The sequence below is a fragment of the Peromyscus eremicus genome, chromosome 23 (genome assembly GCF_949786415.1).
Source record: "Peromyscus eremicus chromosome 23, PerEre_H2_v1, whole genome shotgun sequence".
Lineage (NCBI taxonomy): Eukaryota > Metazoa > Chordata > Mammalia > Rodentia > Cricetidae > Peromyscus > Peromyscus eremicus.
This window is the reverse complement of record NC_081438.1, coordinates 33,447,818-33,461,070: the sequence shown is the minus strand read 5'-3', so window position 1 is coordinate 33,461,070 and position 13,253 is coordinate 33,447,818.

Below are 13,253 nucleotides of genomic sequence, written 5' to 3'. Positions count from 1 at the left end.
CCCAAAACTTTTTCAGGTATGTCTTTTTTCTTCTCTCAAAAAAAGAAGAGTTTGTTTTTAATTCATATTATTTTACACATTCAATAAGCTGAATCTCTCTACATTCCTCTGCCTTACCTTTAGCTTTACAGGTGATGGATATTTTCATGGATTTCTCTGCAGACAGAATATTTTTAAAAAGCTGACATATTGTTTTGGGGATTTTTCAAAGTGTAGTTTTTCTCCTTGGGGAGGAAATAATGCCATACATTGCAGTGACTACAGAGTCTTTGTGTGATGGTAGAGTGACAGGGACTGCCTGTTCTAGCTACTGCTGTTTTGGAAGTCAGAATATGAGAATTTGCTTTGGGGACTTCATCTGTTAAAATGATTTCAAAATGACTTACAATTTGTATCTATAATTTTGATTAGTAATCTTTTAGATTCTGCTACTTTTACACGATTCTATTTCATTCCAGTGTTTCTAATTATTTACAACTGGTACGTGTGTGTTCTGTAAGACACATAGATGTTGTTGGTGACCTCTGAGGGTTGTTTCTTAGTTTGATGCCTGTAGGATTAGAGGTTATTAGCAGACAAAATTATAGAATTGAGAGGACTCTGCTGGAGAGATATGTCTATGTAGGAGTCTTTTTGAAAGATGTAAGATTTATTTTATTCCATGCAGACATTTCTGTATCTGTAGAATCCACCTATTAAGTTCTCCTTGCATTCCATTTAGAACAAAACCTCTGAAATGAAAATGCACAAGCAAGGTACAGAATAAGAGTCAGCACATAGACAATTAGGAGTAAAGACATTTAGGTCCTTGAAATACAATTGTGTTTTTGCTGAAACCTGGATGTAGTGCCGTTATCAGCCCTGGAATATAGAACAGGAAACATAACCAGGGAGGAAAAGTTTGTAGACATATATATGTTTTGACAGCTTAGTCTCAAATAGACATATCAAATATGGTGACAGAAATCCATTCCCATGAATGTGCCTATGTGACTATATGTGGAAAGTGGGTTTGTTTTGTCTTTTCCCCTTTTACTTGATTCTCCTCTCATTTTGATTGGATCCACACAAGTATTTTCTTTCTGATAATCATAACAAAAAGTAAACACTATATATATCTTCACATTCTCACCAGGAATAGTAGTCACTTGAGTTTTTTATCTTAGTCATTCTGACTTGTGTAAGTTAGAAGACCAATGTTCTTTTGATTTACCTTTGGCTGATGGCTAAGGCTGTTGAACTTTTCTTTAAGTGATTCTCAGCCTTTTGAGATTCCTCTGTTGAGAATCTCTGTTTAAGTCTCTACCCCATTTTTGAATTGGATTATTTGGTCTCTCACTGTTTAGTTTCCTGAGTTTTAATAAATTTTGGATATCAGCGCTTTGATATGCAGTTATTTTCCCTTTTGTAGGCTGCTGTTTTGTCCTTTTGACAGTGTCCTTTGCCTTAGAGAGATTTCCATTTTTACGAAGGATATTTTCCCTGTAGTTTGGACTTCATAATGTTTCTAATTTACTGCTTTCTTCCTAATAAACATCTTATTTATATATTTAACATAATATTTCACATTAAAGGACATAATATTTGCTTTGTGGTTATTCTAAAAATTTTCATAATGTTATGTTCATTTCAAATAGTTTTATATATCTTTTTTGTGAAAATAAAAATATGAATTTCAAAACTGATCAAAAGTTTTCCATCCTAGTCTTGATTATTCATTTTTCTCATGAATACATACTGTCTACCAATATGACCACATCAATTCCTCTAGTCCATTTACCCTCATTAATAATATAAACTGCATGTCATTTAATGATCCCTGAAATATCAATGGTTTTACCACCCATTAATTTTTCCATTCATTCATATTATCCCTTTAACTGAATTTCTAACATATTCTGTCTTTTTTGATTTTTCAAGGAAATGATGTGAAATGGGAAACATTCAGAAATGCATAGTGGACATTTTTGTACTTAGTCTCTTTATGCTCATGTATCTCTGTATCTTGAGACATCATTACTCTACTCAAAATACTGGCAACAATCAATGTGTAATATTTTTTTTTTTAGTTTTGCCTGTATCTGATGATCAGTGATGTTGAAACTTTTTTTTGTTTTTTAATTTTTATTTTGCAATACATTTCAGTTCTACATATCAGCCACAGATTCCCTTGTTCTTCCCCCTCCCACCCCCCTCACCTTCCCCCCAGCACGCCCCCCATTCCAATCTCCTCCAGGGCAAAGCCTTCCCCACAGACTGAGATCAACCTGGTGGACTCAGTCAAGGTAGGTCCAGTCCCCTCCTCCCAGGCCGAGCCAAGGGACCCTGCATAGGCCCCAGGTTTCAAACAGCCAACTCATGCAATGAGCACAGGACCCGGTGCCACTGCCTGGATGCCTCCCAAACAGATCAGGCCAATCAACTGTCTCACCCACTCAGAGGGCCTGATCCAGTTGGTGACCCCTCAGCCATTGGTTCATATTTCATGTGTTTCCGTTCGTTTGGCTATTTGTCTCTGTGCTTTATCCAACCTTGGTCTCAACAATTCTCGCTCATATAAACCCTCCTCATTCTCACTAATTGGACTCTCAGAGATCCACCCGGGGCCTAGTCATGGATCTCTGCATCCAGATCCCTCAGTAGTTGGATGAGGTTTCTAGCACGACAATTAGGGTGTTTGGCCATCCCATCACCAGAGTAGGTCAGTTCGGACTGTCTCTCGACCATTGCCAGCAGTCTGTTGTGGGGGTATCTTTGTGGATTTCTGTGGGCCTCTCTAGCACTTTGCTTCTTCCTATTCTCATGTCACCAGGGAGGTTACCTTGAAAACAGGACCCTAAGAAAGACACAGAGATCGCCCAATGACAGAGAAATGGAATGAGATCTACATGAACAGCCTGGACATGAGTGGGGGTAGTGAAGGGCGAGGGTCGAGGGAAAGAGAGCTTGGGGGAGCGGGAGATCCCAGCTGGATCAACAACAGAGAGGGAGAACAAGGAATAGGAGACCATGGTAAATGATGTTGAAACTTTTTAAAGTAGATACTATTTGTATGTATTATTCTTTGGTACAGAATCTGTTCATGGAATTACCCATTTGTTGGTGGAGGCTTTATTTTCTTGATTTACAACTTCTTAAATTAATTGAAACTTTTGGACATTAGTCCAATGTCTAAAGAAAAAATGAAACTTGTTTTCTCCCATTACGTGGTGTTCTGAAGATTTTTTTTTTAGCTGTACAGAATACTTTTCTGTTTAGTTTTGTTAGTTGCATCTTCATTTTGTATGGTTACATCTTTGGATATCTGAGGATATTTTGTGTAACATCGTCATTCTCTTCAGTAATTTCTTGCCTACATTAAGGCTTGACAATTATTAGGTGTGTACTCTTCTATCATATTCAGTGATTCATGTTTTAAGCTAAGGACTGTGATCATTTTGAAATGATTCTTATGCAATGTGGAGGGTAGTGTTCCCTTTTCACTCTCTTGCATGCTGAAACCCAGACTGTCAGCTGCCTTTGTTGTGTAAGCTGCTTGTTCTCAACTGCACCATTAGGCTGTAAAGGTAATGACAACTATCTCTAAGTGCCAGCTTACCCTGGAATAATGGTTATCATAAAAAATCTAACCAAAAGAACTTGAAAGTCTTTTGGCAAAGAGAAATCATTTGATGTTGGTGGGCATTAAAATGTATAGAGATATTATAGAAATCATTCTGGAGGCTCATCAAACTTTTACAATAGAAATAAAACGACATATGAAACAGAATTCTATTTCTGGTCTCATACCAAAAACTCTGTGCTCAGTTCTGAAGATTTTCTACCACTGATAAATGTTCTTATCATTTTTGTTTTTAATTTTTGTAATTTAAATACATTTTTCAATTTTATTTTTATTTATTGTTTTCAGTATGTTTACATTTATTTAAATGTTATATAACTAGATGCAAATTTCTACAAAATATTAACCATTTCTTCATGATGAGAATATTCGCTTTTATAGCTCTTCTCATGCATGTGTGTGTGTGTGTGTTTCTCTGTGTGTGTGTTTGTTGAATTTGTGCATAATATATTATAGCATGAATACTTTTGAACTAGCTTTAAAATTCTATCAATATATATCATTTTTTTATTTACATGTTTTTTAATTTTTATTGTGGATATTAAGTTTTATTTTATCTCTGTTGTCAGTGTAGTTATTATTGCATGCATTACTAATCAATGAATACTTTTTTAAAGCTTTAAGCCTTTACATGTATACATATAATCCTTTGATTACATAATGTAGGCTATCAAGATAAATCCCAGGGTTAGAAATTTCAGTGCCACATATCTTGATATATATTATGGAATCTAGAAGACATAGGTTGTAATGACAGTAATTAGAGTAATTGAATGGACTTGGTAGTGGGATGATAGCAAGTAGGCAAAACCCAAAAGTTTCCTTCTTCCATGTCCATATATAGGCTTCCATCATATATAATCCTCATGAAAGATGTGTCATCCTTCCTATAGATCTAGATTAAGGAAGTGTGTGAAGTACCTGGATTAAAAGAATGTCTCCCAACTACTAAGATCCATATAATATGTAGTTAGGTACATATGCAAGAATAGCCATTACAAGTACACCCTTTGACAAGTGGACACACAATCATACATCCTTTTGATGTCATTAATAACCAAATGAACAGAGCATGAGACATAGGAGATTTAACAAATAAATTTACTATGTATTGTGAGAATATTTTTACAATGGGAGGTGCTCAGGTAATGTCTATCCCTTCTCTTTAGGTTCTCAATGACAACAAATTTCATTCTATCAAAGTTCACTATTGGGAACCCACGATTTCATAGGGCTTACTTACAGAAAATAAGTAAGGTCTTTCTGATGACAATGAGATGACCCAGAGCTGGTCACACTGAAAATTCTTTACTCAGTATGTATGAAGATAATTTATCACTTCATAAATAGTATCCACCCCTCACCTTTTAAAAATATTGCCAAGTCAGCTTCTTATTTTTTCAAGTTGTATTAACTATTAAGATGTCCCTCTGAGGTCATTTTCTTCATTTGAATGTGTGAAAGTGACTATTGTTTAACTTGAGATATTGAACAAAATCACCATGTTGGATCTTAAAACACATATTTATTCTTTTATTTGTTTTAATGATGCTTTATTGTTGGGAAATTTTGTTATTGTTGGGTCAAGTGTAGCATAATAATATAATAATGGGGTACCAAACAACAAAGCCTATTAAACCAGAAGCAAACTTTATTCCAGAAAAAAATCAAAGAAAAAAAAGAAATTATCTGCAGGGGAAAAAAGTTTATTAGCTATCTGAGACCACAGCCAGAGTTTGGGATTATGAAGTTGTGGTAACGGGGGAGGGTTTCATCCCCCTTTTTATAGCAAAAGTAAACATCAGGCATGGGGTTCATGATAGAAGTCAAGTAGAAACATCAAATGTAGTTGGAGTTTTCTCCAGACCTGCCCAGGCTGCAGCTGCTCAGACCCAAATATACACAGAGAGGCTTACATTAATTAAAGCTGTTTGGCCTAATGGCTCAGGCTCCTTGCTAGCTAGATCTTAGATCATATATTAACACATTTCTATAAATCTATACCTTGCCACATGGCTTGTGGCTTATGGGTACCTTTACATCTTGGTTCTCTCATGGTAGCGGCAGGCAGCATCTCTCTGACTCAGCTTTTTTGTACCCAGAATTCTCCTCTCCCTTTGTCCCGCCTATACTTCCTGCCTGGCTACTGACTAATCAGCACTTTATTTATTAAACAATCAGAGCAATACATGCAAAGCATACAAAAGGATATCCACAGCAATCAAGCATGAGATGCATGCTAGAAGTCACATAGAAACAACTATTAGAAGTTAACTTTTGTCTATGCATTTGTTAAATATAAGGGACAAAGAGTTTAAAAGTTAACCATTGGCTATTGACAGGGGAGCAGGCTATAAGCAGAGCCATTGTTAGAAGTTAAACTTTTGAGCTGATGACTGTCTGCTTTTATTTTGTAGGTTTACAATTTTATATTTATATATTGCTGGACACTTCACTTAGAACCATTAAAATATTTATTTCTGTATATGCATTCATATGTGTATGCACATATATGTATGTATATATATATATATGTCACATTTAAAATCACACGTTTAACTTATTGGTACATAAATGATGGCTGTTTTCCAATATGAGTAACATATCCTTATTTAGAAACAATAATATCATAAAGGTAATTGATAACCTTAAAAGTAATGAACCATATTGTATAACTAGAACTGGGATAAACATCAAGGAGATACATTTTGACCAGAATTGTATGATTCCATATCTTTTTGATGTAAAGCACACATTAAATTTACATGTAGAATCTCCATTTAGTTATTCAAAGAAGTGTGCAGGGACATAATCATTTCTATTTATTTTACCTATGTAGTCAGGTTGTTTAAATACATATTTTATGTGAATTTTTTAAAGTTGAGTATTATTATGAAGAAAATAACCTAGGGCCAAGTCAACTATTATTCCTTCCTTGAGCATTTACTCATAAACATTTTGTTATTAAATACATGATGTGAAAAACAAATCATAATTTCATGTGGACAGTCTATATATAAAAATATAAAAGACAAATTCTAAAAAAACCCAAGATTTTATGATTATTAGTTGTTGAGATTAGATTTTTATCTCTTTCATTGTAAAAGGAAAATCTCACACAGAGGGATCTTTAGTCAACATGCTGTCAGTTTGGGCAGAAACAAAAGCAGACATTCCGATAACAAATGAACATGAGGGGCAAACGACATTTTACCTCAGTTAGAGGAAAATTGACTTGGACTTACGTAAATATGGTGATATTTTATTTTGTACTAAAATGTTATTTGTATGTTAATAAATAAAGTTGCCCGGGGGTCAGAGGTATTAGCAAGCCATAGGAAAGCCGGGCGGTGGTGGCATACGCTTGTAATCCCAGCACTTAGTAGGCAGAGCTAGGTAGATCTCTGTGTGTTCAGAGATACAGCCAGCATTGGAGACACACACCTTTAATCTCAGTACCAACCATAGAAGACCTGGAGGTCTATACAGAAAGACAGTGAAGAGGCGGTCATGTGATTAGGTTTACAACCAATGAGAAGGCAGAACTGAAAGTCTTTATAAAGACTTTAACACAGGAAGTAGCTCTCTTTCGGAGAGGTAGGAATACCGCAGGAGGAAGGGTAAGGTTTCAGCTCTTAGCGCTGACCTCCTGGCTTTCTTCTTTGTATTGGTACTGTGTTTCTTATTTAATAAGATGGTTGGTTACATCTACACATAAATAATTTTAAATTTGTATTGATAAAAAAAACCAACACCAGTGTAAAATATTTTGAGATTAAAAGCTGTTGTTTTGATTAAAGTAGATTGAATATTCTATCCTTTTGTCCTATCATTTCTATATCATATCCCCCTTCCTTCCTTAAGAAAGAGATCTCTGAATTTAACTCTGTCACTTAGCTTTTTTGATACCATGTCCAATAACAGCTTGTAACCAACCCCACTTATATGAAAACAAACATCCAAAATCAATCTTTTGGAAAAGTGATAAAAAGTAAGTTAGATATAAAACCTTAGACTCACAAATATAGATTAGGTAGGATATCTTCTTTAATTTTGCCAAATACAAATAGACTAGATATTGTAAATAGACTAGATATTGTAACTGTACTTCTTGCTTGACAATTGTTTTGTTATATGAAAATTTTACTGTGTTAAAGTTAACCCCCCCCTTTTTAAAAAATGGGGGGGAAGTGCTGGGGAGGTCTTTCTGTATGTAGTGAATGTGTTGCTCTGACTGACTGATAAATAAAATTTTGATTGACCAGTAGCCAGGCAGCAAGTATAGGTGGGACAAGGAGAGAGAACTCTGGGAAGTGTAAGGCAAAGTCAGGAGAGCCTGCCAGCGGCTGCAATGAGAAACATGATGTAAAGTACTGGTAAGTCACAAGCCACCTGGCAACTTGTAGATTGATAGAAATGGGTTAATACATAAGAACTGGATAGCAAGGATCCTGCCACAGCAAAACGTTTTGTAAGTAATATAAGTTTCTGTGTGATTATGTGGGTCTGAGCAGCTGCAGGAGCTGGGTGGGCTGGAGAAAACTCCAGCTACAAAAGAGAAAGTAACTATCGCAGGGTGTATGGGGGAAATGAGGAAGAGCAGTACACCAGTGAACTGAATGGGTAATGACAAAATGGGATGGGGTGACTTCAGTTGGGATAGCAGGGAGGTAAATACAGAAGGAGAAGAAAGAGGGCTAATGACAAAAAATTGTGATAATTTAAAAAGGAATCATACTATTAACACTCTATACAAAAATACCTAAAATGCATGTAAGTCTATGAATAAATATATATAAATAATACATATGGTAATTTCCCATCTAACTTGATGCTCCTCTGAAGAGCAATAGAGCACCTAAAAAATGTTAACACCTGACATGGGAAACAAATTTCTGAGTTTTTGTGCAAGAATCTTCTAAAATACTAGAATTTATGTTCCTGATGCCAGAAAGAACATCTGCATTAGAAATAACACCCAGAGACCCTGAGTTAAAACTATTCTGAAAATCTCCCTAAAGTTTTGCTCCAGTATAAGAGAAGTTGTTATGTAAAGTTCAAAGGGAGAAATGGTAAGTAAGGAATTCTGACTGCAGAAGAAATAGTCTCCTCTAGGGAAGAACACACAGCTTTAAAGAAAGAATTGGAAAAAGAACACATTTAAAATGGAAGGATGTAGGTAGAATGAGGCAGAAGGGTACTCCAGGGATGTCTAAATGATTAGAAAATGGGAGAAGAATCAATAAAATCCAACCTCCTGCAGAAGTATTCTAAGTGAACCCATTATTTTATAAGTTAATTAAAACACAAAATTATGTTAACTCAGATGCAGCCTGAGTCATAGTCATTGTTCTGCATCCCAATTTCCTTGATCTCTCTCATATCAATGTCCATTTGTTCAAATTTCAACATTTTCTCCCCAATCTAATGAAAATGCAAGGTGTTTCGATTTCTATCATACTGATATGAATTATAAGTTAAACATACATGTGACAGATAACAGAAATAGATCATAATTTCTAGTAATAACATGAAATACCAAGTATCTGACAATAAAATAAAAATGAGAAAAAAATTCCTCATTCCAATAGGAGAATTATATGGTTTGTTCTGAGTTACCCAGGAGACTGTTTCCTGTAAAAAATTTGAAGCAGTTCACTTACCTATTACATAGTGCTTTGTTCTGTTAATGCTAGAAAACTAAACCAAAAATTAGTGTTTTAACACATGAGAAACATATTCTCCTGTAGACAAATTGCTAAATGATCTTATTAAATAAAAAACACAGACAGAAATTGGGGTTCAAGCCGAAGAGAGTTCAGAGGAATAGGAAAAGCCACAGCTAACTCTGAAGCCTCCAATGCGAGCTACTTCCTGTCTCCCCAAAACTTTATGCCTTTTTGTTCTGTTCTCTCATTTTCTTTCTCATCCCAGCTACATCACTTCTTGTTCCTGCCCAACTCTGTCACTTTCTGTCTGTCTGTACAGACCTCCAGTCCACTATGGTTAGTGCTGGGAATAAAGGCGTATATCACCATGCCTGGCTCTGTTCCAAGTGTGGCCTTGAACTCACAGAAATCCAGACAGATCCTTGCTTCCCAAGTGATAGGATTAAAAGTGTGTGCTACCATTGTCTCACTTCTATGCCAATATAGTGGATAGCTTTCTCCTCAGATCCTCAGGTAAATTTTATTGTGAGACACAATGTATTGGGGGACACAATACATCACCACATTTCTCCTTTTGTTTTCTAATAAAAATAAAATAATTATAACTAATACAAGAAAAAATATATAATAAATACAATAACTATGTAAATATATACAATCAATAAATATAGTAACAGTGCCTAGTTCATTTGCATTGACAAATTCAGAGAAAATACTTCATTATCTATCCTGTTTTAGTGAGTCCAAAATGTACCTAATTCACTTTCTATCCTAACTTATAATACCAATGGAAAACTATCTTGTGATGTATTTCAAACTTACACATTTTACACCTCATAGTGAGTTTCTTTTCTGAAATTGTTAACAAGGAAAACTGTAACTACAATTATCTACTCTTCAACTCCCTCAGAGACCTGAGAAGGAAATAGTACCTAGTAAAACAGGAAATGAAGACAAGTGACTTCCAACAAATGTGAGTTATGACAGAAACAGCCAGCTTCCTAGACAGTCACCTGAGGTTTCTCTGCAATACTGTGGCATCATATTTGTCTAACAGGCTTAGAATATATGACAGACTCGTTTGTGAAACAAGATGTACACAATGCCTACATCTTGACCCCACATTCAGTGCGAGTGTTCCATGTACCAGATAAACTTGAATTCTGCCAGTGTCCTGTCATGATTCAGGATTTTAAATTCTTATAATTGCTGGTATTTTTGGAATTTGGCTTACCGTTCTTCTCAAATTGTGGATGGCTTCATCTCCTTTATTAAATGCCAGTCTACCATTAAGAGGCCACACTCCATCAGCCTAGTTACACTTTCAAGGATAACTATTCCATCTACTCACACCCGGAGCCAGCAGCCCACTGCCTGTTCAGCTACCTTTGAAGGAAGGGACACTGTACCTTTTCTTGATTGCAAAGCCACTTCAGTGATGGTGCCATATTGCCCTGGCCTCAGAGGACACCTGTTGCCAAAGCTGCAACCCCACTTGTCTTGGTAAGGATTGGCAGTCCTTTGTTTTGTGCCCTGCTTGTTCATATTGGACAGCATAATGCCAGCAATCAATGTGAGGGCACTTTCTTGCTTAGTGGTTATCTTTTGCCACAGTGAAAGTAAACTCCATGTGGAGGTTCTTCAATGCCCATATCTTCTCTAAAGTAGATTGGTGCTACCAGTAGCAGACATGTCTCATTAACATAAAAAAACAAAAAATATCTATGATACAAAAACATTTTATATACCATATTCTGTAGATTTCTGAAGGGTTTGAAAATGACCTGTCTATGTAATATACATCTCTGCTTGACCATGAAAACGTACCAAATACGACAACAAATTGTAAGGTCTAAATGCTAACTTTCACTTTTTTATATCCTAATCATTGGTAATAATAACTATCAAGTATTATCAAATTGCATTATATTGTTAAATGAACTGTATAGGTACAATATCCTGAACAAGATTAGAAATATATGTACAATATATGAATCTCAAATTGGCATCAATATACATAACTTATATAGGATATACAAAAATCCAATCCAATGTAAAATATTTAAAACTAGTAGTGGCTTTCAAAAAAAGATTGAATAATCTGTCTTTTTATTTTATCATATCTATATAAATCAATCTCAAATTTGAAGAAATGTACATAATATGTATATAATATACAAAAATCCAATCCAGTGTGATAGATTTAAAACTAGTAGTTGCCTTTTAAAAGTAGATTCAATAATCTACCTTTTTATCTATATCATATCTATATCCTCTCTTTTTTCTTTTCAAAGTAGATACAATAATCTATACTTTATTCTATCATATATCTATATTATTTCTATATCTTTTTCAAAGTAGATTCACTGGTCTACCTCTTATCTATATCCTCTTTTTTCTTTTTCTTTTTCTTTTTTTTTAAAAAAAAGAACCTTAAATCTAATCTCTGTTGTTTAGTCTTTTTCCTGACCATTAACAATAAAAACTTGTAACCAACCATTCTAGGCAATGACAATTATTGAAAACACATTGAGAGATCAAAAACTACCTGCCCCACTGCTTTGGAATGTGGACATCATATTCTCAGATTTGCTTCCTGCTGTTTAGGGGTGATGACATCTTTAGGGGATCCTGAAAAAAAATGGGTTAATTGTCAAGTCTTGGGAGAGGTAACTGTATCATATTTTGTCCAGTCTCTGCATAATGCAAAAGTGCAGGGCTTATCTCCAATCCTTGCTCTAGTAATCTGTGAGGCTGGATCATCTCAGCTAGCCATCTCAAAATTGTCCTGAGCAGTTTGTAGTCCAAAGCTGATATTTGGTGATCTTTGCAGCTTAGTGGTATTATTACTGTCCATATAGAATCGTCATTGTTGGGCCTGAAAAAGCTTTTTGGATGCTTCAAATTTGCTGTTTGATGTGATCCTGATTCCCTGCAGAAAACTGATAGAGACTTCAATACAAAAATATGTATAGGCGGCTAAATGAAGTCTTTTTTTCTAGAATTAGTTAGTATTCTATATGACCATTAATATCATAATAAAACTTTAAAATATATATGTTAATCTTATAAATTTTGATATAAAATTCATACCTTAATAAAAGTTTAAGAATAAAAATAGAACCAAAGAATTAGGAGATTAGTGACAATAGAATAGTCTCTTAATTTTGGTTTCCTTCTGTCCCATATCAGATGGCTCTTCTGACATGATACAGAGATTTTGCATTTTCCTTTTAGCGAAGGTGCTTGGGTTTACAGAAGGAGAGAGCTGTTCTCCAACTCCAAAGCTAGCTTTAAGTTTTAATTGAACTGGGACTACATAAAGACCATTTGTGTTATGTGACTGTAGAGAAGAGCAGAAACAACATTTAGGAAGACTTATGAAAATTTGTATATATCATATACAAATATGCCAATTTACTCTTTTTATTTGGCCATTTTTTTCTAGATGATTTGTCTTTTTCCTCAGATATCTCATTTGTCCAATTTTCTTCAGATTCTTTAGCCTTTATTCTCCTGAAAGACAAAATCAAAAACCCTTCTCCAATCCTAACTTTGGGGAGGTTCTCTTTTGGCAAGTTATATATGATTAAATTAAAAGCCTTTGTTAGTGGTATAAGTTAATTTTAAATTGGATGCCCATGCTGGCTTTTAATGGACTGATTATCTTCTTGCATGCTTCACTTGCATTCTCAAAAGCCATAGTTTTAATTATTATCTGTCTAGCTTCTGAATTTGATATCATTCTATTTACAGCTGAAGACAGACTTTGCAAGAAATCTGTGAAGGATTCTTTGGGGCCCTGTATAACTTTTGTAAATGTTTCAATTTTTCTTCTCTGCTTCCTCAATTCTGTCCCATGCATTTATGGCTGCTGTGCAGCATAGAATTAGGATATGGTTATCATATAAATATTGTCTTTGTATATCAGCATAATTGTCTTCTTCAAGAAGCTGATCCTG